This window comes from Equus asinus, chromosome 3 (assembly GCF_041296235.1).
Source record: "Equus asinus isolate D_3611 breed Donkey chromosome 3, EquAss-T2T_v2, whole genome shotgun sequence".
NCBI classification, from domain to species: Eukaryota; Metazoa; Chordata; class Mammalia; order Perissodactyla; family Equidae; genus Equus; species Equus asinus.
In genome coordinates, this window is record NC_091792.1 from 129650938 (window position 1) to 129678374 (window position 27437).

Sequence of the window (27437 nt, forward strand, 5' to 3'; positions counted from 1 at the left end):
ACTTGCCATCTTTTCAAAATAACAGATCTCTCGCACCGTTCTGGAGGGAACAGGTTGAAGCTTGTACCCAAAGGCAATCTGAAATTTTGGAGAAAGTATAAATTTGGATTCAGACAAAGCAAGATTCACTTCCCAGCTCTACTTGTGAGCAAGGATGAGGCCCTGATCTTCCCATCTGGAAAATAGGTATAATAATATCTACGTTGGAGGGGTTTTGTACAAAGCTGTATATTCCTTGGAATATAGCAGGCACTCAATACGTGGTGGCTGTTATTAGCACTCCTGTTTTGGACTTTTGCCTTCTGGAGATTTTTACTTGCATTCTTGTCCCCTCTTTAAATAATAACTGTTGAATCTCAGAATTTGAGGAGCTTTGCCAGTGCCCAAATTCTGGTTTAATAAAGTCATACAAGTTTATACATTGTGCATAGGATTCTAATGACATGTGTTTATTGTCTCAACAGTTTAAAAGGGTCTAGAAACCTTTAAATCAAGTTGTTAATGGTATTTTATTCCTTACGCATAATCTGAACAATCACAGAATCTTCAGAAATGCCTTCTGACGTCATCTGCTCACCACACTACAAATACCTCGAGATAAATGAGAATTTACCCTTTCCTTCCACATTCAACAAATATTTATTGAACACTTGCTATAATTTATTTTTTATTTTTTTATTTTTTTGCTGAGGAAGATTCACCCTGAGCTAACATCTTTTAGCTTCCTCTTTTTGTACGTGAGCTGCTGGCACAGCATGGTCACTGACAGACATGTGGTATAGGTCCGCTCCAGGGAACCGAACCCAGGCCACCAAAGCAGAGTGCAACAAACTTAACCACTAGGCCACTGGGGCTGGCCCCAACTATAATATTTATTAAGTGCTGTGCTAGGTGATAGGGAGATAGCAGTGAGCAATAACAAGCACAAAAATAAAGCAGCCTGCTCTCATGAGTTTACATCTACTGCAGAGATAAGCAACGAACAGGATAATTTAGTAATATAGTGTGTTACAGTGTGCTACTTACTAACAAGGAAAATAAAGCAGGGAAGAGGTAGGAAGCTTGGGTGGAATGCATTTTTTTTTTTTAAGATTTTATTTTTTCCTTTTCCTCCCCAAAGCCCCCCAGTACATAATTGTATATTCTTCGTTGTGGGTCCTTCTAGTTGTGGCATGTGGGATGCTGCCTCAGCGTGGCTTGATGAGCAGTGCCATGTCCACGCCCAGGATTCGAACCAACGAAACACTGGGCCGCCTGCAGCGGAGCGCGCGAACTTAACCACTTGGCCACGGGGCCAGCCCCTGGAATGCATTTTTAAATAACGTGGTCAGAAAGGTCCTCGGTGAGAAGATGAGGAAGGTAAGCTCTTTTTTAAAGCATCCACTAGCCATTTTAATGTTTAATGATCCTTAACATCCGCATACACCCCCAGGTTTAATGATCATTCGCCTTCTCTTCACTGATGGGAGGCCTGCTTCCTCTTCTGCCCGTACCTGGGAGAGAGAGCAGATGACCACCCAGCTCTGCGTGGCAGGAAGGGGCTCCTAGGCTTGCTCACCTCTCAGCCCCAGCCTTGAACTTAACTGCTCACTCCTCCATCTTTCTGGTCCTCTCTGAGTCTCTTCCTTGAATCCTCGTAAGTCCTTTTCACGATGGACTGCTGACGTCTAGAGTGAAATATGACCAGAGCTAAGAACCTAGTGGAAAACTCCAGGGTCACACAAGCTGCCTTGTCTTTCAAGTGCTACTCTTTGCTCCTTAGATCTCTTTAACCAAGTCATATATCTTAATAATAATAGTCACCCTGGCCTACCATTTATGGAGCATTTAACAAGTGCCAGTTAAGCATCTCATATGCATTTTCTTATTCAACCATCCCAACAATTATGAGGTAGGTGCCATTGTTATCTCCATTTGCCGAGGAGGGAACTGAGGCACAGAGACTAAGTATCTCACTCAAGATCACACAGGCAATAAATGACACAGCCTGATTCCATAGTCCATCTTTGCGTTCCTTTATGATGGAAGCCAGCTGAATTTTGCCAATATCTTTGGTATCTGTGATTACAGGATACAGCAATATGGTTTAAATATTATTTATCAGCTCTCTCACAACAGGTGGGTACAGTAACCTCCCAAGTCTGTTTGCCCAAATTCCACATGGCTCATTGACAAAGATTGATTTTAAATTTCAAAAGCTGCCATTATTCTCATCCAAAAAAACAGAAATATTTTCCGTTGCCCTCTCCGTGTTCCTCGCACTTTTAAAGAATAGTTTGTTGCCCCTTTTGTCTTTTTTTTCTAAGATGCCTCTCATTTCCTGCTTTAGCATAAAGGCATGAATTTTAGACATATTTTTTTAGATACTGTTTTTATTAGCTATTGCCTCCCTATAAATAGGCAAGAGGAATTTCACCCACTACTGAATAGTTGTGCTGACAATGTGTAAAATTGACATGTGTAAAAATGGCTTTCCTATGCATGCCTGAATAAAGTTCTGGAAGCTGTTACAGATATATACTGATTTATAGAAGAGGCTTGGAACCGTCTTCTGAAAATCGCATAAAACTAGAATTGATATTGGCTTGTCAGTTCATGATCTAAACAGGTGAGTCTCTTAAATGAATAAAATACGTCTTATAAGAACATATAATCAACACAAGGAGTCAAAAATAAGACCAGCAGTGTTTTAATTGCAAATAGAAATGTTAAAAATTTTTGCACCAATGCCCGGAATGTGTGTAGATTTTTCACTTTGGATGAATGTAGTTTTTTGTTTTTGTTTTAAGATTCCACTCACAGTCTTAAAAATGGTTAAGAAAATCAGCTAGTGATCTTTTTAAGCTCACCAGGAAAAAGCATATTCCTTAAGCTCGTGTTTACCTCAATAGAAAATTTATATTCGATCAGTTGGCAAACCTGGAATAATTTGGCCAGAGCTTTGGGAAGCCAGATCCAGATTAGCATATTCCCTGTTCTTTACCAATCAACTTCTTGTCTTGGAAAAATAGCCACTTGCTCAAATGATAAATGTTGAGTCAACTAAGTAAAATTGTGAATTCCATTGACTTTATTACTGATACAACCGTGTGAAAGTTTGTACTTACTTATAAATTGTAATTAGGCTCATAGATAAAAACCGAAACAAGACATCATGTCATCCAGCTGAGACTTGACACCAGTTGGCATTGCTTCTCAGGAAAAATAGTTATGGACTCAATGGAAGAGAGAAACAGTTATGTACTCAGTGGAAGTGTGGGCAGTAGAGGTAACCACTTTCTTCAGAAGGCACTGATTTCATTTCTTTGTTGCTGGTGGCTCAGGCCTAAGAAGCAGGCAATTTCAGCTCACTATTAATCAAAAAATATTTAACGACACGGAACATGCTCACAATATACTGTTAAGTGAAAAAAGCAGGACACAAAACTGGAACTTGACTTCAACTTATTACATATGCAAATGTTACAAGAGGCAACCTCCGGGGGACAGGACACCAGTGATTTTTATGTCTTCCTTTTCTGTATTTCCCAAATTTTCCATAATAAGCATCTATTATTTATATGAACCAGCTGAGAAAATTATTGTTTTCTTTAACTGCATTGAGCAAGGCTACCTAAGTTTTCTCCATAAACCGCCGTCACTGCTTCAGTCGCAATATGTTTTGCATAATAACCAGTGATTTTATAGCAGTTGATTTTCAGAGAAGACTCACTGAGCCATGGCTGAACCTTGCTTGCAAAGTCATCTTCCTCATCGTTCAGCCTATACACATGGGGTCACTTTTAGATGATTCCAAGCAGATGCAAATTCCACTTCCATATACACTCCAAAAACAAGAGATTCCAGAGGTTTTTGCATTACAGTCCTGTCTTAAATTTCCCTTAAAATGAAAATCTCAGCTGGGAAAGACCTCCTAGGTTGTCTAGCAGCTTTCTCTTCTTATGGGAAAGATAAAAGAGTACTCAGAAGTAAAAGCAGGAGGTTTCTGGGAAACTTACTCGCTGTCTGAGCTCAAAAAGAAAGAGGTAGTGGAAATGCTCGATGCCTATTAGAGGAAAACATGTTTGTGACAAGTGCAGTCAACGATTGCAAGACTCGGTTTCAAACTAAACCTGCTATTTTCCTATTATTATTATTACCTAAATTATTATTGCTGTGCATTTTATTGAATCATTTAGGAGAAAGGGGAGTATTTTTGTAAATTCTCCTTAATGAGCACTTTCTGTTTAAATGACATTTAAAATTATGCATAAAATTTCAAGATTAGACATAAACAAATATCTACTCTTTTTAATTTTTTAACCACATAAACCTTTAAAAGAGCAAAATTTCTATTAACACATTTTTTCCAAATAAAAATTTCCAAGTTTTTAAATGTTTACCAAAAACAAAATGGCTTTCATAATTTGGGGCAAACTTATCTCTATGGCATTTATTATTCAAAATACAGAATAAAATTGATTTTGCTCTCTGTAATTCCTGTCTTTTAATTAATCTTCTAATTATAAAATAATGAGATTTTTTTTAACGTGCTGAAAGAAAAATATTGAATTACTAAGTTTTCTCTTAACTTTGCATTTTTGTCTTTCTGATTCAATACACAACTTACAAAGTACTTTTGTGTATATAATCTTATTTGATCCTCACAAAATCACTATAAAATAGCAAAAAGCATTATTATTGTTCTCAGCAACTTTCATTTTATAAAGGAGAAAACTGAAACTCAGAAAGGTTAAACAACTTATGTAAGGCTAGATAGCCAGTGAGTGAGAGAACTCTCTAGATCAGTTTACTTCTACAGCATTTTCCCTACCAGAAAACAAACTACTTTTCCAAATTGATTTATTAAATCATAATAAGAGGTACACATTGAATTAAAGAGACATGCAAAGAATGGAGAAAATCTGCTATTTTAAAAGATTCATAGATTTATTAAAGAGTAAGATAGAAAACTAAAGTATCTGTACAATAAAATCCTAATTTTATATGAAAAAAATTTATTCATATTTCTGAAAGACTAAAAATAATTATAACAAATAATAATGATTGTCTCAATGGTGAAATTGGAGATAACTTTTTCACTCCTTTTTCTTTAATTTTTTGTACTCTGCAAATTTTTAGCAATCACTAAGGATTAACTCTATAATCAGAGAAATAAACATTACAAGCTGTTTTTAATAAAGTGCTATAAATACACAGTTTAATCTCTTCAGTAATGCATTTGGTTTCACTTCAGTTTTTTGGTTTGCTGGGAATTTTTTATTTAAAAAAAGGCAGATGTGGTTTCAATGTAAAAAAAAAAAAGAAAAACTAATGTGAAATCACAGTGCTGTATTTTTGAGGGCTTAGTTCTCCATTCTAGCCCATGTAGCAATATAAGGCAGGTTTTGAGAACTTCACCTGAAAAATCATTTCTGTGGTTTTCTTTGTCTCCACAATAAGTCCCAATGTTTAACCCTTAACTTGGATACTACCTGTCCAATAGTCATGTCTTCTTTCTTGCTAAAAGAACCTCTATTTGGGGTTGGGGAAACTGTCCTGAACCAGGGGATGAATCACGATGTCCGGTCTAAGACAGTGAAAGAGAAGCTTCTGGTTCCTGGCTTCCCAGCTTCCTTTGCAGCTGTGGGTACCCATGTGATCCCGCTCTAGTCAATGAACTATTTGGGAAAGTCTTGGGTGTTCCTGGGAAAGGTCTTCCTCACCAGTTAGATCAGGGAGACACAGTCAGAAAGCACCTGCCTTCCTTTCATGCTTTGGGTGTTGTCATATGAGAACGTGATGCTCTGAGAGCTACAGCAGCCATCTTAGGACGAGTGGAAAAGCCAAGAAAACTGCAGAGGTGCAGAGCCAGAAGCCTGACGTCATTGACTCACTCACTACCTCTTAATTTTTATGTGAGATAATTAAATGCTTGTATTATCTAAGCCACAGTTAATTATGCTAATACTTGAAACTGAATGTTTTCTAACAATATAGTAACAAATAACAAAAATCTGAAGTTGAAGCTATCGACATCTTACAAAATGTAAAAAAACTTATCCAATACCCAACCTAAATGGCCAACAGTATAGAATGTCATATAGAAATGGTTAGGTATACACGATATTGTATGTCAAATATATCTCAATAAAGCTGGAAAATAAAAAGGAATGGTTAGGTAGATTATTTTACTGGGATATCATACAGTCATTTAAAAATAATATTTAGGAAGACTGTGTGGCCGCATGAGGAGATGCTCATGATGTAAGATTATATGAAAAGAAAAGAAAAATAGGAGCTGAGATTGTATATGCACTCTGATTACAAAAATGTTTTGAAAGACTCTGAGGAAAAAAACCCAAACCACTAACAGGCCTTGTCTTTGGGGAATAGGATTGCCAATAGACTGCTTTTATCCGTTCCTCTATTTTCTAAATATTGGGCCTCATAGGTTACAATTTTAACATTAAAAAATATAAAATAAAGTACCTTATATAGACAGGCAATATAAATCTCTGGAAGAATTTATATCAAATATAAGAATAGGTTTGGCTCTCTATTGCCAAAATCAAACTTCCCAGCTTGACTTGCAAAGCCCTTTCTAACATGGCCGCTGCCTACCTTCCTAGCCCCATCTCCTACCACTCCTCCTCTTTCAGCCACAGTGAACACTCTTTCATGCCTCTGTGCATGTTCTTACCTCAGCCTTAAAAGCCTTTCCTTGAGAACAAGGTAAACATTCCTGGTTGTGGCAGAGACTGCTGGTTATTCCCCAAAATCCTTTTCCTCAGTAATCGAAAATAATTCTCAACTAAGTACATTGCAGCCCAGAATAAAGGCAATAAGCCCCAGACTTCCTTTCAGCTGGAGGTAGTCATGTGGCTTTGTTTTGGCTACTGAGGTGCCAGCAACCTCCAGGAAAGTTCTTAAAGGAAGAGGTACTCTCTTCTTTGTCCTTTCCTTCTCTGATGCTTGAACTTGAGCAGCCAACTTGGACCATGCAATGAAAGCCATGAGCTGAGCTTGGAGAAACAAGACAGAAGAAGGCCGGGTCCCTAACGATTGTGTTGCTGCCACCCCAGCCCTGGAGCGCCTACCTCTGGGTTTCCTTTGCATCAAAGAGAGAAGTAAACTCTTACCTTGCACATCCCACTATTGTTTGGGGGTTTTCTGTCACACACAATCTAACCTAATCCTAAATGATGTATTAATTTACTAGATAAGCTAGTAGCAAAAATGTTTTTAGAAGAGGGATGACAACAATGTCACTGAATTGCTATCCAGAAGAAATGAACAGAAAGTTGGGAGTTGGAGGCTGGCATGCAAAGGAAAACAGAGGCTGAAGAAGAGAGAGGGGGCTAGCAATACAGTGAGAAGCCAGGGCCACCAATGACTATTTAGGGGAGAGGATGGAGGCAAAGATTTGACCAAAGGAGTTTTAAGAACAAAGATAACTAATATTAAATATTAAGTCCCCTGTTGCATTCTGCTATGACATAATTCCCTAATGTCACCACCAAATTCTCAGTAAAAATCTAATATACACAATAGTCTGGTGTGACAAAGTTTTTTGGAAAATCAAGGGAAAGGGGTCAAGGCAGATAAAACAATGGCAGAAGTGAAACACCAAAAGGCTGTACATTCAGTGGAAGCCAGAAATCAACACTTATGATAAGCATAAGCTTCCCCAAATCCCCAGAAAAACGGGTAAACATGCTGTATTTCCCACTCAATATGGAATGATTTTTACAGACAATATTTTGCATTTTAATTATATATTTATATAGTTTTGCATATTGTTTTCTTTATACCAGAAATAGGGTCATGCTAGACATACTGTTTTGCAACTTATTTTTGTTTTATTTCAATAAATATGCCATGGACATCTTCCCGAATAGATTAAATTTACTCTTTAATGGTAGCATAATATTCCATATGGAAGCATCATCATTAATCTAACCAGTCCATATTGATGTAAATTCACTTTTGTGCTATTGCAAACAGTGCTGTATTTGTACAAAACCATGTAACAGTTGAATGCACTTGTGCATGAGCAGTTAAATCTTGTGGAATACGTGACGGGAGGTGACTTCGCAGGGTTTCAGAGTAGATGTATTTTTTATTGTAGTAGATATTGCCAAATTACACTCTGGAGAAGCCCAACAATGATGTCTGAGAGCACCTATTTGCCTGTCCTCTCACCACACCAGATGTTATAAATCTCTCTAGTTTTCGTCAGCTGAAAATTGGTATCATCCTAATTACTAGTGAGATTCAACATCTTTTCCCATATTTACCTGTATTTATTTATTTGTATTTCTTCTCTGAAAGACATATTTATATCTTGTGCCCATTTTTTTCTATTGAATGGTTTATTGTCTTCACATTGATTTAGAAAAATTGTTTATATATTAAAAATATCAGTAATCTGTCTAGATGTATTTTACAATATTATCTCCAGGTCTATTATTTGTCTTTTAATTTTGTTCATGGTGTCTTTTGCCTTGCCCAAGTTTCCGATTTTAGAGATTGCTTAGACAGACTTTACCACTCCAAAATGTAAACAATATTTCCCTATATTTTATGATTTATCATTCTTTCAAAATTATACGGCAATACGTACTAGTTAAGATTACAGCCGTTAGCACCACCCCGCCTAAGTTCAAATCTTGATTATGCTGTGCCACCTCAGGAAAGTTATTTAACTTCTATGTGCTTTGCTTTCCTCAACTGTGAAGTTGGGTAACAATAAGCATCCATACCTCAGAGGGTTGTTCTGAGGATTAAATTAGCACATACCAGGAGTTCAGGAGACTCCACGCAACACGGCAAGTTTCAATAAACATTAGCTACTATTATTTTGCTACATTTTAATGACAGTAGTTTTCCAAAATGCTTTAATCTCTGACGTGCCCCATAAATAAATTCTCCAGAAATGCATCCAATCCTCATAAATAGTCTTAACCTTTCTGCCACCTGCTCATATCAGTGAAAATGAAACTCTGCAACTGAAGACAGACGGAAAATTGAAGACTGCAGGTGAGAAGGGCAAAGTGCCACACAGCAAATCAAACAGAAGGACCAGCTGCAAAAACACAGCAGGTTATGAGCAAACAGAAGAGCCTAAGGTAGGAATTATGGGAGTCTTGCCCACAGGGCTCTCAAACAGCAGCTGCACAAACCTGCCTCATCCCATCAGAGGCAAATGGGCCATTCCCAGTCAAAGGAGGCTTCTTCCCTATACATTCAGCCTAGACACTTAGCAAGTTGCAGGGACTTATATTCAAACCTTCCAAAAACTTTGATTTATTCCTGAGCAACTTTATGTAGTTATCTCGAGAGCCTGTCCATTGTCCTTGTGAAGCATTATAGCTGGAACACCAAGATTGTTCATTGTTTTTACAATGATAAAGCGTGCCCGTGTTTTGTTAATAATCACTGAAATCTACACAAAAGGCACATGCCGCCCGAGTACCACTGGTTCTTCCTACAATTCCTTAATCTCTTCCGTATCTGTGAGTACCTTTTTTGTGCCTAAAGCTGAATTTTTTTTCTTTTCTCTTCTTTTTCTTGATGAGTCTTCTCAGAGTTTTCTCTATAGCATTTATATATCTTGAGGAACAGTTTTTGGTTTTACTTACCAAAGCTTATGTTATTATTTTCCAATTCACTGATTTCTGATTTTCTCGACTTCATTTGCATTGATACTGACAGGAGACAGAAAAGGTAAAGGCTGATTTTAGATTGTACTCATTTCTGAGCAAACAATTCATCCTCCTGTTACTTTCTTTGATTTATTGTGTTGTTTTCTGGTTGCTTAAGTTAAATGCTTAGACTTTTTCTTTTAAATTACTGTCATTTCATAATACAAGTATTTAGTTGTGGCAATTTTATTTGAATTTTAAAGGACAGGGTGACCCCAGCAGACATCTAGACTACACACGATTTATAAAAGAAGAGTTGCTCTCTCAAAAAAAGGCCTGTGTGCAAGATGACTGTGGAGAAAATGGTGGAACATTAGAACCAGGAGCAGCCTTAAGGAGAGCCAAAGTCTTACACTCTGCAAATGGGGGACCTGATGAGAGATAATGAAATCATTTGTCTGACTTTAAAAAGTCAGATATCTTCACACTGTGTCTATCCTCCAGTTGAGCAAGAAGTCTTTAAAAAACAAAGCAACGAAGAACTACCTCTTTTCCTCCCTTCTTTCTCGCTGCATGATACCAGATCACCCAATATCCTGAAAAGAACCTAGTTAACTGTTTCCTTTCATAAGCAACCCAAGTCTGAAATACTGTACAAATTCTATTTTCAAAGCTGAGCTTCAGCCAGGCACTGCCCCAGGCTTCCCCCTTCCCTCCAGGTTGGAAATTGGAGGAAAATTCTGGAAGGCAGAAGAACAAGGCCTAATGTTGATGACATCTGCTTCAACTGAGAATTTTAGATGCAAGCGCAGGGAACTTGGATAATTAAAGTTAACTCAGTGAAAAAAGATATGTCACAATTATTCGGGCCTCTGTTATGGCTCCTGTCCTTCTCATATTTTCTCCCAGTCACCACAGAATGGTTTCATTGTCTTAATCTTGCAGTTCTTAACCAGAGCTGGGGACAGGGGGTATGCCTATTCGAATCACCTTGGAAGTTTTTGGTCAAAATTATATTCTTTTTACTCCTTGAATGATAAACAATGATCTAATCAAAGAAGAAGGGAGTAATAAAAGATGAAAAGGAATCTAGGAATCTAGTTTTGGAAATAATTAGAAATGGGGACAGATGTTCATCATATGACTAATGATGAAAACTTTGATCAGCATGAATGTCCAACAACAGGAAAATAAATTACATTACAGTAATCCATATTATGGAGTGTGTTTATACTATTATAACTACTTTTAATACTATGAGAAATGATGCATGCTTTAACTTTTATTGCAAAATGTAGGGTACAAAAATATATAAAATATGATCTCAACTATTTAAATGTTTAATTTATATACACAGAAAAAAGATTAGACAGGAAAATCAACAAAATGTTAGCAGACTTTTGTTTTTAATGGGAGTAATGGAGAGGGTATTTTTTCCTTTATACTTTTTTTTTTTTTTTTTGGCTTTTCAGTGTTTCTCTCAGAAGCATTGTTGCTTTTATAATCAGAAATAAATCAAGAGAGGTTTATGGGTAAACTTCAAATCTGCACCTTCTGTTTCTTACAGTCAGTTCTAGAGAAAGAAAAGGAAAGGAAGATGGGGGGAGGGAGGAGAGAGGAGGAGATGGGAGGAGAAAGTTATAACAAAGAGAAAAGGAAATACCGTTGGTTTACCAGTAGGGGTGATATTCAAAATATTTAATGAGAGTCTGGCCCAGGCTCCATACAATGAGCACACAGTTGGACTGTAACTAACTGGTCCACACAGGCGTATTCCCACAGAACGTTAGCCTGTTTGCAGGCTCACTTCACAAGGGAAGGTGTTGCTGGGAATATCCTGACCATCGCTGAACCTTTGTGTACACCATCTCCTCACACAGAGCACATTTACCTGCATCTCCATCTGTCAAAATCCTGCTTAGGTGCTTGTCTTCCATGAAGCCTTTTCTAGCTGTTCCAATCAAAATAAGCTTCTTTCTCTGTTTCCCTATAGCCTCGTCCCCATTTCTCTATTGTAGTACTTACCATAAATGCTGCCTCATAGTATAGGAATTACGTGCTTTCCCGCTATTCCGTATCCCCACAGTACCTAACATGGTAGAGATTGCATTTGAGTCCTCCTCCAGCTGTATTCAAAGCAAGGACTCTGTCATCACAGAGTACCTTCCAGAGAGTCCTTGGCATTAGGGCAGCCTTGCCTTTTGCAACTTTGGCTTACCGATTGGCTCGCATCCAGGATCTGAGCAATTTCCTGAGGTGGGATAGCAGACAGGTTTCCTAAACCGGCCCCTCTGAGGAAACAAGGGGCTCAAAAGGAAGTTGGCCTGATTGCAAGGGATGCCCTCTATTGATGGTGAGAGTAGAGCTAGATGTAGGTGGTGACTGGGATGGAAGTTGGAGGAGAAAATAGACAACATCAGGGAAGTGTCAACTGGACGTACTCCCAGCGGTACCTGCAGGGAATACTGGGTGGTGCTTTTGCAAAAAGACAAAAAGTTCTTAGCTTTGAAACATCAGAGAGTCAACATAATCATTCATTTACTTAGTAACGAAACATTAATACTATCATGGTCAGGCCACGTGCTGGATATTGGAAGATTACATAACATATATTGTTAGGAAAGTTGTAGTAAAATGGTGACTGTCACAGACTTACACACACAGCTGAGTTGAATTGATCTAAATCCACTATATTAGTTTCCTAGGGCCTCCATACAAAGTACCATAGACTGGGGGGCTTAAACAACAGAAATTTATCGTCTCACAGTTCTGGAGGCTCGAAGCCCAAGATCAAGGTGTCAGTAGGGTTGGTTCCTTCTGAGGGCTGTGAGGTAAGGATCTGTTCCAGTACATTCTCCCTGGTTTGTAGATGTCTATTTTCTCCCTGTGTCTCTTCATATCATCTTCCCTCTATGCATATCCTGTGTGCGAATATTCCTTTTTTATAAGGACACCAGTGTACTGGATTAGAGTTCACCCAAATGACCCTATTTCAACTTGATTAACTCTGTAAAGACCCTACCTCCAAATATCACCTTCTGAGGTACTGCGAACTAGGATTTCAACACATGAATTTTGGGAGGACACGATTCAACCCATAATACCCACTCACATCTTACAGGGTAATCCAAAACTAAATCCAAATGTCATCAGACAGCCTTGAACTGCTTCTCTGGCTGTGTTGCATGGGGACTGCCACCCAGCATTATCCTTGAGAGGAAGGGTAGCAGGAACACCAATCACAGCAGCAATAGGTAAGTTACAACATGCCACTCTCACCCTGCCAAGGGGGTTGGCAGCTTTCTCCTTGAGCTCGGCTACTGTTTTCCTGTCCAGTTCCTGGCAGCAGGGAAAGGCGCACAGCAAACAATGACGGTGATGGTGTATCTGGCACTTCACCTTGCAAGGGCTTGCCAAGGACACAGAAGACAGCCTGAGAAAAGTAGAAGCCCAGTCCTTTACATATGCAACCCAGCCAGACAGGCTAAACATATCTAAACGCCTCTACCAAACCCCAACATAACTGATACAATCATTAAACTGGACACCACCAAATAAAATGCGCCAATCTGCTTTCACTGAAATACTAAAAGTGAATCTCAAAGGTGTTCCAAAAAATAATTAAATCTTTCAGTTGTAAACATGTAAAAAATACATTTCATATCACTTATTATCTAGTTCCAATCCCTTTCCGATGCACCAAAGAGGAACTAAAGTAGAAAGACATCATTGATCAAAATGAGGATATTTGAAATACGGTTGCACTGTCTTAAATGGACCGTGACACATTAACTCAATCATTTAAGTTAATGCATAACTTGATACAACTATTGAACAGGAAATGATCTCATTTGGTAGCATCTGGCCAAAAAGATACAGCTGAAATATATATATAGTCAACAATTTCCAATTAGAGCACAAAAATGGATGAGGTCTGCTGACCTCATGCACGTATCCTTACTAGAAGTCTATCTAGTTCATTTTCTGTTTTATCTGTAATCTTTAAATGTATTACCACAATGAACACTTACATTGGGGTGGTAAGTTTGTATAAGTGCATGAACCAAATGAAAAATACATAAAGCATTAGCTACCAGGACTCTTGATGAAGTTGTGCCAGATTCACGGGCTAATTTCTGACCTCTAGTGGTAAAGTTGCAATAAGGTCCTCGAATATATCATACTCCACTCTAAATTGCTGCTGACACTGGGGAGAGAATCCATCTATAAAGGACTAAAAGGAAGACAGTCACCCACAATTTCAGAAGGAATTGGTCTCTTTGACCCTGGGTGGTTTGGGACATTAGTGAACTCCTTGGCTGATGTCCACTTAAATGCTGATTTCAAGCCTCATGCCAGCAAGACTTATTCAAGAACTCCAGACAAAGCAAAGCAACAGTACTCGGGTTTGCATTCAGACTCTTCTCTTCCTCTCCCCAACCTCTTCAGAGTGCTAGTGATTAGGAGAAAACTCAAAGCAAGCAAGGAGAGGAAAGAAAGGTGTGGATAATTGGTACCCATACATGAGCTAACAAATGCAGATATATCACTTAATCACACATAATAAAGTATTTCCAAAAACAAAAAGCAATACTGATACATCAAAAGGAATGTAGTGTTTAGATATCAGAAAGTAATCCTTCCATTATCATTTATAACTAGGTACACTTAAAATTTTTAAACCATAAAGTGGATGTAACCAATTCAGACGTTGGCCCCATAAGTCAGAGATTACACCACTAAGGAGAAAGATTGCTAACACAATATTATTTTTAGAATAATAGCAGAGCAAAGATAAAATTCAGGGAGAAATGTGTTTCAAGAAAAACAAAATTATCTTCCCTGATGATGACAGGATTATCATTTTGAGTTGTCTATTTCTGTTAACGTAGGCAATGCAATTGGTAATTCCCCAATCTTAATGAATTACAAGAGCTCCATAGAGATAATGCAGCTTGTAAAGCTCACTGCATCTGGTCCATATCACAGCCTTTTCTATTGTTCTAAATTTTGTTCTTTAGAACTCAGATACACATGCAACATTGCCACACCCACTTTCCATATTTTTATCTACTAGCACTTTCTTGTATTTGTATGTATGTAGGTAGGTATGTGTGTACTTTTATCTTCTTGTTTATCTCTGGCCTCCATCTAGCCCCTCAATCTCAGTTAACTACCTGCTGTTTATCTTTACATAGCCTTCTCCCTGGTCATATAATCATAAATATACACATACACCAGAGTTGCCATTAACTGTTTAATCAGTTAAAACATTTAAGAGTTTGAAAAGGTATATTAATGCATTTCCTGATAGTGCTGGATCATCACAGACATCAGCTAAACTATCTGACTGTAACATTTGATACTAGAAAGTGGCCTAAAGTGAAATATAATAATATATACATAATTTGCACACTAGATAATTCACGCTATCAAGTATGACATTTTTCACTATATTTTAAAATATGCATCTATAATTTAATTATGTCTGTTAAAAAAATAATATTCGGAAAGCAATGCACACAGTTTTTTAAAAATCTGTCCAGACAATGAAAGTAAAATCTCCCTCTCCTACTTCTGACTCCCCAGGCCGACCCCTAGGGTCAACTGCTCTTCAGAGTTTTTTATAGAACCTTTCAGAAATTCTTCATGTGTAACAGGGACAAAAATGATTACTGTGGGAGTATTCATAGCTTCTTTCCATCCTCCTATCTACTAATAAAAAAATTCTGACATTTGTACCCTTGACCCCTTCCCACCTCCTACCTTCCTACCTCCCACTGCCTCATTATGCAGATAGGACAAATGGCGGAGTGGGGGGGCTTTTAAGGGAAGAAACAAAGAAGCTGAGGTAGGAGATTTATATCCAAAAAGCCCAGGCCTATTCATTATAGGGGAAGAAAAACAGAAATGGAAAGAAAGAGGGAGAGGTGACAGATGAAGCCTGTCACTGGCAGAGGTATCAGGGAGGGTTTTGGTGAAAGGGGGCAAGTAAGAAATATGGTGCCAGAGGTTTTGGGGTATCTACAGAATATGAGAGAGTGGGAGACAGAAAGACTATGTGGGAATGCAGACGTAAAGAGGTGTTCATACAAGTTATGTTTTATATAACTTGTGTTACATAAAATACAAGTGTTTCATATAAGTTCTTTGAGGAATACAAATAAAGAGTAGAATTACTTTTACTGTCTTCTGAACATGATACCCTCTGGGGCTGAGTCATTAGGAACCTGGGATCTATTCTGTCCACTTCATGTGTGGGTTTGCATTCATGTATGTATGTGTGTGGGTGTGTGTACACGTGTGTGCAGAGAAAGAGAGAGACAATATATAAGTGGATCTATCTACATATACCCCTTATAAAAAACACGAATGGGATCATAGTGTAAGTACCCTTTTGCACCCTGCTTTTTTTCCCTTAAACATATAGATTGATTTATATCCTGCCTGCTTCCTAAAAACATTTGAGTTAGTTTACAGTGAAATCTCAGGCACATGACCTAAAATTGTTAACGTGACTCCAAGGATAGGAATCAAGAAATATAATGGCGAAGGGAGAAACTATATTCAGAAATTCTAGTTAATAATTTCATTTCACAAGTGTAATAAAAAATTAATAAGGTATTTTAAAAATAGATTCCTAAGTAACCAAATGCCAGACATTAATTTTGAAGGGAAGAAATTAATTTTACCTAAGAAAAGACAGAAGAATGAAGAGAAAAACTTAGCCTAGAGCTTAAAATGACAGTGAGCGCTTCTTACTGTACAGCTCTATCCACTTCAGAATCTTAACAAAGAGATTCAGGAGAGCGCCATCAATTCTCAGTTGTTTATATAAACAGAGAAACTGAGATAATCCAAAATAATGGGTAATTTCTAATGTATATTTCATTGGTTTTCATATATTCAGAGGGGTAAATGAATAGGAAGTGACTTGAACCATAACAGTGAAATCCCACTGCAAAGAATTGTTTCAGAAAGGCCTGAGAAACTGTCCATTTCCCACAATCCTCTCAGCTCCTCCCAATGACTGCATCCATCTCATCCCTCTAGGAGCAAAACAGTAGATTAAGGCAGAATAATCCTTATAAATCTTTCCTCAAAGTGGGGCTGTGTTGAGTCAGATCCTATCAGTGTGAAGGATGTGGGACCATGCAAATAAAGAAAACATTTTTTAATTCATCCATATTTTCAGCAGACTGACTTTCAATCTTCCTCTCCACTCCATTACCTATCACCTTCCTGGGCTATATGTACATAAAATGTCTGATCCAGAAATTTTATATCAGTTCTGTGACCTTCTCCACTCTGATCACCATCATCTCCATGCTCAGCCACAAATCAAAGTCTGTTGGGAACAAATATCCACAACCCTAATATCTTGAACTCTGAAATTCTCTCCCTTCCTACAACCTCCTTCCACTTTCCCTCTCCCTCACACTTTCTGAATCTGTTCTTTACCCACACCGTACCTTCACTATTCACCTCCATTTCCCCAGTCTATCAGCCCCCTCTAGATTCCACTTGGCCCCTTATCCAGTCTGTATCTCTGAGTCAACCATTTCAACTTCATGCATACAGCACCATAAATTCCTTCTCCCTTCTTTCCCACACTGATTTTCTTCCATACGTTTGCCAATCACTAACCCAGTTTAACCCAACTGATGTCTCTGTTTCTCATCCCTGACTTCTGAGAATTGCTAGGGAAAAATCACTTAAATGATACAATAAACAAGCGACACAATAACAATAATAACTATAAACAAATTGATATGGTAAACAGGTACAATAAACAAGGTAGAATATACAGATCACAATCTGGAACCTGGTTCTCCTATTCATTAGCTGGGATAGTTTGGGCAAGTGACATAATCTCTCTGAGCATCTGTTTCCTAATCTGTAAAATGGGGTATATGCACTAGGATGCTTTCAACTGTCAGTAACAGAAAATCCAACCAAAAGTAGTTTATTGTCTCTCATAATAAGACAGCTAAACGTCTGTTCCAGGGTTAATTCAGCGGCTCAATGATGTCATCAAGAACAAAAGTTCTTTCCTCTTTATGTGCCACCAATCTTAGCACATTGGCTTGGGCCTTAGGTTTATCTTTTCATTGTTACAACATTGGTGACTAAAATTCCAGGCATCACATACAGACATAAAGTCTTGCTGAAGAAGGGTACACTTCCTCTCACATGCCTCTTTATATTAGTAAGGAAAACCTTTCCTAGAACCCTCCTAGTAGAATTCTCCTCAAGTTCCTTTGGTTTGGTCATATATCCACCTTTTAACCAATCACTGGCAAAGAGAAATGGGATTGTCATGATTGCCTTTTCAACCAATCATAATTCACCCTCTGGGGCTAGAGAGAGGTCAGTCTTTCCTGAGCACATTGCCACCAGATACGAGAACAAACAGAGTTGTTATAATAAGAAGGAAGACTACCTGTCGGGTAAGCCAACAACCTCTGCCATGTGGGCAATAATACCTACCCCAAAGGGTGGTTATAAAGATTATATTGGATACATTTGCAAAGTACCAAGCGGTACCTGGCATATGGTAGACACAATGGCTTTTAAAGATGTTCACAAATTCTTTGACATTCTTTCCCTTCAAAAGGTAGAGCTAATTCCCCTACCTTTGAATGTGGACTGTACTTAGTGACTTGCTTCTAACAAATAGAATTTGGCAGAAATAATGGTACGAGACTTTCAACACTAGGTCATAAAAGGCATTGCAGCTTCTGTTTTGCTCTCATGGATTGCCCACTCTGAGGAAGGCTGCCATGTTGTAAGGACACTCAAGCAGCCTGTGGAGAGGCCCATATAGGGAGAAATCAAGGATTCCCACTAACAACCTGCACCAACTTACAAGCCATGTGAGCCACCACCCTGGAAGTGAATTCCCCAGCCCCAGTCAAGCCTTCAAATGACTGATGTCCCAGCTGACATCTTGTCAGCAACCTCATGAAAGACTCCATCCCAGAATCCCTCAGCTAGGCCACTCCTAGAATCCTGGGAAACTCTGAGGATAATAAACATTTATTGTTGTTTTAAGCCACTAAGTTTTGGAGTAATTTCTTACACAGCAATAGATAACTAATACAGATTTTGAAACCAAAAGGGGGTTCTGCTATAAAAATAACCTAAAAATGTGGGAGTAGCTTTGGGACTTGGCAGTGGACAGAAACTGGAAGGACCATGAGGAGGAAATTAGTGAAAACTTAAAGGGCCTTGAAGAGACTGTTAAGGAAGCCTGATGGGCTTTGAGGAGACTGCCAGTGAGGGCAGTAAGGTTCTTTAGCTTACTATGACAGTCCAGGTAAAATGTTTCATGGTTTTCTCCTGGACAAATTGTAAGTCTGAGCTTCTTGGACCATTGCTGAGAGGTAATACACATCACGGTTAAATCACAGACTATAGAGCTTGATTGCCTTGATTGGAATCCTAGTTCCATCACCTCTTATCTACGTAATCTTAGTCAAGTTGCTTAACCTCTTTGTGCCTCAATTTCCCTCCTTGGATTGTTATGAGGATTAAATAAGTTACTGAGTGTAAACTTAAAGGAGTAAATACTTCTTTCTATCTCCCGTGGCAGAGTGGATTACAGCTGGGGACCTGCAAACCAGGATTGGGGTAGAAGGCAAGGAACGGTACCTTGAATAGCTAAGAAAAGGATAAAGCCTTTGTGGCAGGCTATCTCAATAGGGTAGCATTTCTTAAGGGGTGGCCCCCCTGCATTAGAATCATCTGGGGTATTTATTTAAAATTCAGGGCCGAACCTTCTGAGATTGAATCAGGAAGTCTGAAGGAAGGCAGAAATTTGTATCTTAGCTGAGCATTTGGTGGATGATTCTTGTGTACACTAAAGTTTGAGAACCACTGCTCTGGGGAAAGGCAGTCCAGGTAAATGGCCTGAAGATTAATCTCTTTGAACTCTACTTTATTTTTTATTTATTTTTGAGGAAGATCAGCCCTGAGCTAACATCTGCTGCCAATCCTCCTCTTTTTGGTCAGGAAGACTGGCCCTGAGCTAACATCTGTGCCCATCTTCCTCTACTTTATATGTGGGACACCTACCACAGCATGGCTTGCCAAGCAGTGCCACGTCCATACCTGGGATCCAAACCAGCGAACCCCAGGCTGCCGAAGCAGAACATGTGAACTTAACCACTGCACCACGGGGCCGGCCTGAACTTTACTATTTTATCTTAAAAAATAAGGCAAAGTTTTCCATTCTTCTCCACAATTTATTCATTTTTGTTTTAATATGAAATAAAGTATATAAAATAATAATATGCGTTATTTGCCATTGAGTACAATTAATGCCCCTGAAACATGCTAAGTTGACCCTGGACTTGTGGTACTCCCTGGCATACCTCTACATACCTCAGTTGACATGCAAGTCTTTTGTGATAAATACATCAACCCATTTTATTTCTAGTGCTTGGTTTGACAAGTACCATGTGTCGTAAATATGGACATTTGATAACTCATCCTCCAGCTCCACTTTTTTCTAATGAAACTTTTTGTATGGTAGAGGCTGGAAAGTTTAAAATTAAATTTCTTAGACCTCTCTGGCATGTAAAAATCTGGATATAAAATAGTTTCCACCAATTAGATACACTCTTACGAGATTCAAGAGGCAGAAGCAAGTTAGAGGCCATCTATCTGTTGCAATGTCTCATTTTGCTAAAAAGTCAAGTTATGGAGAGGTTAGGTTTTCTTCAACACTTTCCAGGTGCCTAGTCACCAGCTCTGGGTGTGTAGAGAGTGAGTTGTGGCAATGGTGCCATGGTGGCCTCCTGATTCCTCACCTTTTAATTATGGCAGAGGCGGCAGCTACTACGGCAGGTTTATTCTGCAGTGTTCTGGAAGTCATACCCAGAGCCAAGTCTAGAGTCCACCTCTCCAAGCTTTCTACCCAACTTTTTAAAAATGCTTTCCATTATAGAGTTTTAAATATATTCAGAAGTAGACATTATAGAATAATGAACCTGCAGCTTCAATATTTACCAACTCAGACCAATCTGATTTCCTAAGTAGCCTGACTCACTTCATCTTATTTTCAAGTAAACCCCAGACATCATATCATTCTATGTAAATATTTCAGCATGTATCATTTTCAAAAAGTAAAGACTCTTCTAAAAATATAACCACTGTGAGATAATAGAAAATATATACTGGTCTCAGGCCCTGGTTCCTGGCGCTGGGCTCCTGAAACTCTTGTAATTCCCTAAGTGACAAGAACACTAGGAGCATCTCTCGTTCTAAAATTTGACTTTGACTGCATCCCTGACACAGGGCTCCCAAGTCCCCTGTAAACTCCTCAGTGGTAAGAGCACTCGGAACGTCTTTCATTCTACTCAGGTGACTCTTGATGGGCTCCAAATGGGGGCTGATCACCAGAAAGACCAAGCCATGATTAGAAGATTGGAATTTTCAGCCCTACCCCTCATCCTTAAGAGAAAGGAGAGGGACTGGAAACAGTAATAATTGATCATGTCCACATGAGGAAATCTCCATAAAATCCCAATAGTATGGGGTTGAGAGAGCTTCCAGGCGGGTGGACACATCCACACTGGGGGGTGATGCACTCCCAACCCTTCACAGGACAGAAGCTCCTATGCCCAGGTTCCTCCGAGACCTCGCTCTAGGTATCTCTTCAGCTGGGTGTTCATTTGTATCCTTTAAGAAACTGGTAAACATAAGTAAGTGTTTCCCTGAGTTCTGTGACTCGCTCTAGCAAATTAATCAAATCTGAGGACAGGGTCATGGAACCTGATTTGTGGCCCAGTTAGACAGAAGTGGTAAGTGGGGATCTACTACTTACGATTGGCATCTGAAGGGGAGGCACAATCTTGTGGGACTGAGTCATTAACCTGTGGAATCTGATGCTATCTCTGAGTAGACAGTGTCAGAATTGAGTTGAATTGTAGGACACCCAGCTGGTATTGTAGAGAATTGCTCAGTGTGATGGGAAAACCTCCACACATTTGGTGACCAGAAGTGTAGGATTCTGTATAAGCGGTAAAGGAGACACAGAGGAAAGAAACACATAGGAGGAAGAAATGGGTTTTTCCCTTTACAGGAGAGAAAGACATAGGAGAAAGACTAGTTTTTCCTAATACAACCAAAATATCACCATCCCTAAAAAAAAAAAGTCTCTTGTCATAAAAGTTTTCTCTTTTTTTTGTTGAACCAGGAAATCAGATCCATAGATTGCAAAGGGCTAATATATTTCTTAAGTCTTAATGTATAGGCTCCCCTTCCGTTTCTGTTTTTTTTCCCCCTTCATAATTTATTTGAAGAAACTGTGTTGTTAGTTTCCTGCAGTCCATATTGTGGTGATTGCACCCCATATTCCTGTGTCCTCTAATTCCAATCAATTGGCTATTGGATCTACAGGCTCAATCAGATTTAGATTCAATTTGCTTTTGTTTTTGGCAATATAAGCTGATTTTCACTGATTTTTGAGTACCTAATTCTATATATTAGGTACCTTTCTGGGATAGTAGAAGCTATCAGAAAACAAAACAACAAAAACAAAAGCCTAATATTCAGCATTCAATCAGATGAGTCCACATGTAAAGAGTTAACGGGGATAAACAAACTGGCTCATCATTTAGACATCAAGGGCAGGAAATCTTCCCTAACAGTACCATCCAATTTGAGCTTTGTAATCCACTGTACTCTAGAGAGGCAGTATTCCAGGACCCACTTAAAGAGAAGCCAGGTCATTAGCTTACTATGGCAGGCCAGGTAAAATGTCCCTTGGGTCTCTCCTTGATAAATTCTAAGTCTGAGCTTTAGTCTTCTTAGACTGTTGATTTTAGCTTATATAAAGCTGATAATAGGAAACCTCCCAAAGGCCACCTGGATAACAGCTTCCACAACTTTACTAGTCAAAATTATAACATGTGTAACTACACCCAAAAATCTGTTTTCATTGCTGACTGCCATGGCCAAACACAGGTCTCCCAAGAGATATACTTACCCGTCTTCTTTGTTTTCTGGGCAGCATGAAGTTTCCAGTAAGATTTAAATATCTTAAGATCCTGGATAACCTCTTCTCTATTTTATTTCACTTTACTAACCTGAGTAAGAAATTTGTGACCTCGTTGTATTAGCCAGGGTTCAGTTCCGGGAACAACAATTCTAGGTATTTTTCCCAGAAAGAGATCTCAACTACTGTAACCATTGGCTGTACCATGCAGTTTCAGCATTAGCAGATGCCAGTTGATTGGCTCTCCTGAAGCTGGGCAAAGTCAATCCAAAGCAAACTAAGCATCAGTTCCTAGAAAGAAGCAGATTTTGGCTTCCCTCCATCCCTAGCCCACCAAGTTATTTATTTAGTGGATTTCACAGGAAAGGGTTGAATTAATCATCCTCCCTAGTTCATGGCACACTGTCATCATAGGTCTGTGCAAGGTCCCTCTCATTTTATTGATTTATTCCCTTTTTGCTGCATTCCTCATTTTCATATCCTTTCCCTGCCCCAGGCAAGCTTTAAAATATTTTCCATGTGTGTCACTGTTTGTATGTATTGTTGTAAAACATACATTGTCGTTTTGTCTGCACAATTGACAAATAGTACTGTGCTATAGATCTCGTTGTTTTTTCCACACAGCACTGCTTTTAAGACTTATCCATGTTGCTGTGTATACATCATGCCCGTTGCTGCTAACTCCTGCATAGTACTCAATAGTGCGTATCAACCATTTCACACTCCTCCAGTGACGAAGACCTACGTTACCTCCAACGTCCTGCATCATCCCTGTGGACCTACGTAAAAATTTCTTTGGCATATACCCAGCAATAAGATTGCTGAGTCATAGGATATATAAATACTGTTGTCCCTCGGTACGGGGGTGGGAGGGACTGGTTCCAGGACCCCCAAGGATACCAAAATCCGCAGATGCTCATATCTCTTATATAAAATGGCATAGTATTTGCACAGAACCTACATACATCTTCCCACATACTTTAAATCATCTCTAGAGTACTTATAATACTTAATACAATGTAAATGCTATGTAAATAGTTGCTATACTGTACTATTTAGGGAATAATGACTACAAAAGTCTGTACATGTTCCGTACAGATGCAACTGACCTAGGCCTTTCATCCGCCGTTGTCTGAATCCGGGAATGCGGAACCCCCGACTGGGAGGGCCCACTGTATTTAACTAAGTACTGCTCTCCAGGTTTCTCACAAGTTGCTCTCTCACGAGTCTGCACTCCCATTGCTGGTGCATTAAAGTAATGTTTGGCATTATCCAGGTTTCCATTTTGCCAGACTGAGTGTGAGAGAACATCTCATTTTTATTTTATTTTTCTCATTAGGAATAAATTCTCTTTATTAGCTTGTTGCCTTTTGGAGTCTCCCTTTCTGTAAATTGCTTCATCATATTCTTTGACCATTTTCCTATTGGGATTTAATTTTACAGGAGTTTCTCTTATATTTAGAATTAGCCTCTTGGCATTCAGACATTGCAAATATTTTCTCCTATTTTCGTTCATGATGTTCTTCATTGGGCAAAAAACTTTATGAAATTCACATTTTTGCCTTACGCTTTTGTTTCTGGGGTTTTAAGTTGCTCCCCACCCCCAGGTCAAAAAGATGCTTTCCAAAATTACTTATAATATTTAATGAAATCCCAGATGCCATGTGTAAAGATGCATAATGATTTCAGGTGTTTAATTGTGAAAAATACAGCCAATGGCAACTGTAAGAAATAACCTACAGTAAGGACCATCTCGATTCCAGAAATAATACATTGTGAGTCTTAAAGTTGATGACACACACGTACTATTAATTTCATAGCTTCACCTGTCACAACTGTCTTTAATCCTTCTGGAGTCCACCTATGTATACTGTTAGGTAAGCACCCAGATTGACTTTTCTTCCTATATATCCAGTTTCCCAACCTCAGGAGGCAAGATTTCAATAAATTTACCTTTAAGTATGATATTTGTGCTTTAAAAAAATACTGTTTATCAGACTAAAGAAACTCCTTTCTATTTCTAGGTATCTGAGATATTTTATCATTCTAGGCATTATCATTTTAGGTATTAAATTTTATCAAATACTGTTTCTTTATCTATGAAGTTAATCAAATGACTTTTTTTCTCCCCTTCAGTTAAAGTGGTAAATTATATCCTTGTATTCCTGGAATAAACCTACTTGGTTGTGATACCTTATGCTTTTTATATACCACTGGATTTGTTTTTCCAATATTTCGCTTGGATTTTTGCATCTATGGTCACTAAGAAGATAGGATATATCTTTTTATGGTTACGTTTTAATCTATGTTTGAAAACTCCTAATACAGTTTTTTTAGGTCTGTTTCTGCTCTTTTGTCTCTGGTGGTTACCATTCTTGGTGAATTAGATCTTCGTGTGTTTGGTTATTTTTTATTTTAAACTACTTGTTTTCCTTGGAAAACAGTATGTGGGACTTCTTTTTTTAAATCCTCCAAGATGAGGGTGTATTGTCTCTAAGATTTGTATTTGCTTCTGCCAGGCAGCTAATGGTGGCATTAGCAGGCTGTGACTTCTTTAAATTCAATTCATAACCTGATGTTTTTTAGACTGTGTAGGTAATATAATTTTGGCTGCTAATCTGTGAGGGCCACTAGTGATTATAAATTTTACTTTTTTTTTTTTTTTTTTTTTGGTCTCTCGCTCCGCTCAGTGCCAAAGCAACATTCCTTGAAGTCTTCTGGGAGTGGGAAGGAGGGCAAAATTACTTCTGATCATCCCCACTGAGGATAAAGCCCTTCATCTTTATGGAGTATCTCTTATTAGTCTCCAGGTATGCTGGCCTCTGTCTTCTGTTGCTGCTCCCCAACAAGACTGAAAACTGAAACCAAGGTGAGTCAGGACCAGAGGAACCTTTTACAAAGGTGCCTCTAAGTCCTTTCACTCAGATTTTTGGCTGAAGCCCTTACTATCTTATGAAATATGCAATGCTATTAGAATGTTTTAAATATTTTCATCTGGAATTTTTAGTCTCCCCCATGCTCCTGGTGGAAGGGTCACTGTGAATATCTAATTAAGAAACATATACACAAATATGAGATAGCTATATCTTATATTAAATAGGTCAGGCTGACGTAGCAACACCAGAAACACGCTTTGACTGAGGTACTTCCTCCCATGACCACTGATTGAGCTAGTCTATGATACTGACTTTCTTTCCTAAGTCTTGAACAGTGCAGACTGATCCTTCCCAAATAAATTTCCCATCTTCCTCTCCTGTTCAGCATGCTGCAAGTATGATTTGTCCCAAATCCAGTGGTTATAGTGATGCTATTAATGGTTTTTGTTTTCCTTAGAGGGCACTCCAGATTTCTCAAAATTTCATAGGACAATATTCTGGAACCTCATTTTTAATAGAACCTCATTTATTATACCACTGGTATAATAAAACACAATCTACGTACTGAAAAGTTAATGTTGCAATCAAATAAAGGTTATCTATGTGTGTTTTCATAGCTCCCGTTTAAAAGGATATTTTCATCTGATGGCTTTCAATCCAAAGAAGGAAACCATATTCAGTATACTGTTTTGTGCTGTCTTGTAAATAAGTGATATAGCATGCTCCAGTGTGCCCCCACCCACAGGTGAAGGTCTTTCCTTACCAAAGTCAGCCCATAAAGTCTGGAAGAGAAACTGCTTCTTCAAATGTGCAAACACCTATGCAAGGCTACAGGGATCACAAAGAATCAGAGAAACATGACAGCACTAAAGGAACACAGTAAATTTCCAGTAACTGACCCAAAGAAATGGAGATACATGAATTGCCCAACAAAAATTCAAAATAATTCTTCTAAAGATGCTCAGGGAGCTATAAGAGAACACATAACAAAATCAGGAAAATAATACAAGAACAAAACTGTAAAGAGACAGAAAACATAAAAAAAGAAACCAAACAAATTTTGAACCTGAAAGAATACAATGACTGAACTGAAGAATTCAATAGAGAGCTTCAACAGAAGACTGGACCAAACAGAAGAAAGAATCAGTGAGCTCAAAGACAGAGCATTTGAAGTTATTTAGTCAGAGAAGCAAAAAAGAAAAAAGAATGAAAAGAAATGAAGCAAGCTTATGGGACTTAAGGGACACCATTAACAGAAAATCTATGCATCACTGAAGTCCCAGAAGGAGAAGAGAGGGAAAGGGGCAGGAAGTTTATTTAAAGAAATAATGACTGAGAACGTCCCAAACCTGGGGAAAGATTTGGACATCCAACTTCATGAGGCTAACAAGTCATCCCATAATGTCAATCCAAAACAATCTTCTCTAAACCATATAATAAAATGGCCCAAAATCAAAGACAGAGAAAACTTTTAAAAAAAGCAACAAGAACAAAAAAAAATTCTCTCATCTAAGGGAATCCCCATAAGGCTATCAGTAGATTTCTCAGCAGAAACCTTGCTGAACAGGAAAGCATAGGATGAAATATTTGAAGTGCTAAAAGAAAAAACTGCTACCTAAGAATACTTTACCCAGCAAAGCAGTCCTTCAGAAATGAATTTGAGATAAAGACTTTCCCCAAAAAGCAAAAGCTGAGGGAGTTAACCCCCATTACACCTGCCTTACAAGAAATGCTGAAAGGGGTCATTCAAGCTGAAACAAAAGGCGCTAATTAGTAACATGAAAACATATGAAAATATAAAACACACTGGTAAAGGCAAGTATATAGTTAGATTCAGAATACTCTAATACTCTAATATGGTGGTGTGTTAAGTACTTAACTCTAGTACAAATGTTAAAGGACAAAAATATTAAAAATAGCTATAGCTACAAT

The 27437-nt window shown here is 38.4% G+C and overlaps 1 long non-coding RNA gene across 1 annotated transcript; it reads left to right on the forward strand.

The window, feature by feature from the left end:
- The first annotated feature begins 4 nt into the window (after positions 1-4).
- On the forward strand, positions 5-25534 carry LOC139044875 (uncharacterized). Its single transcript, XR_011502261.1, has 3 exons — positions 5-186; positions 1166-1359; positions 25433-25534. It is a non-coding gene; the product is annotated as an uncharacterized lncRNA (long non-coding RNA).
- Positions 25535-27437: the final 1903 nt, after the last annotated feature.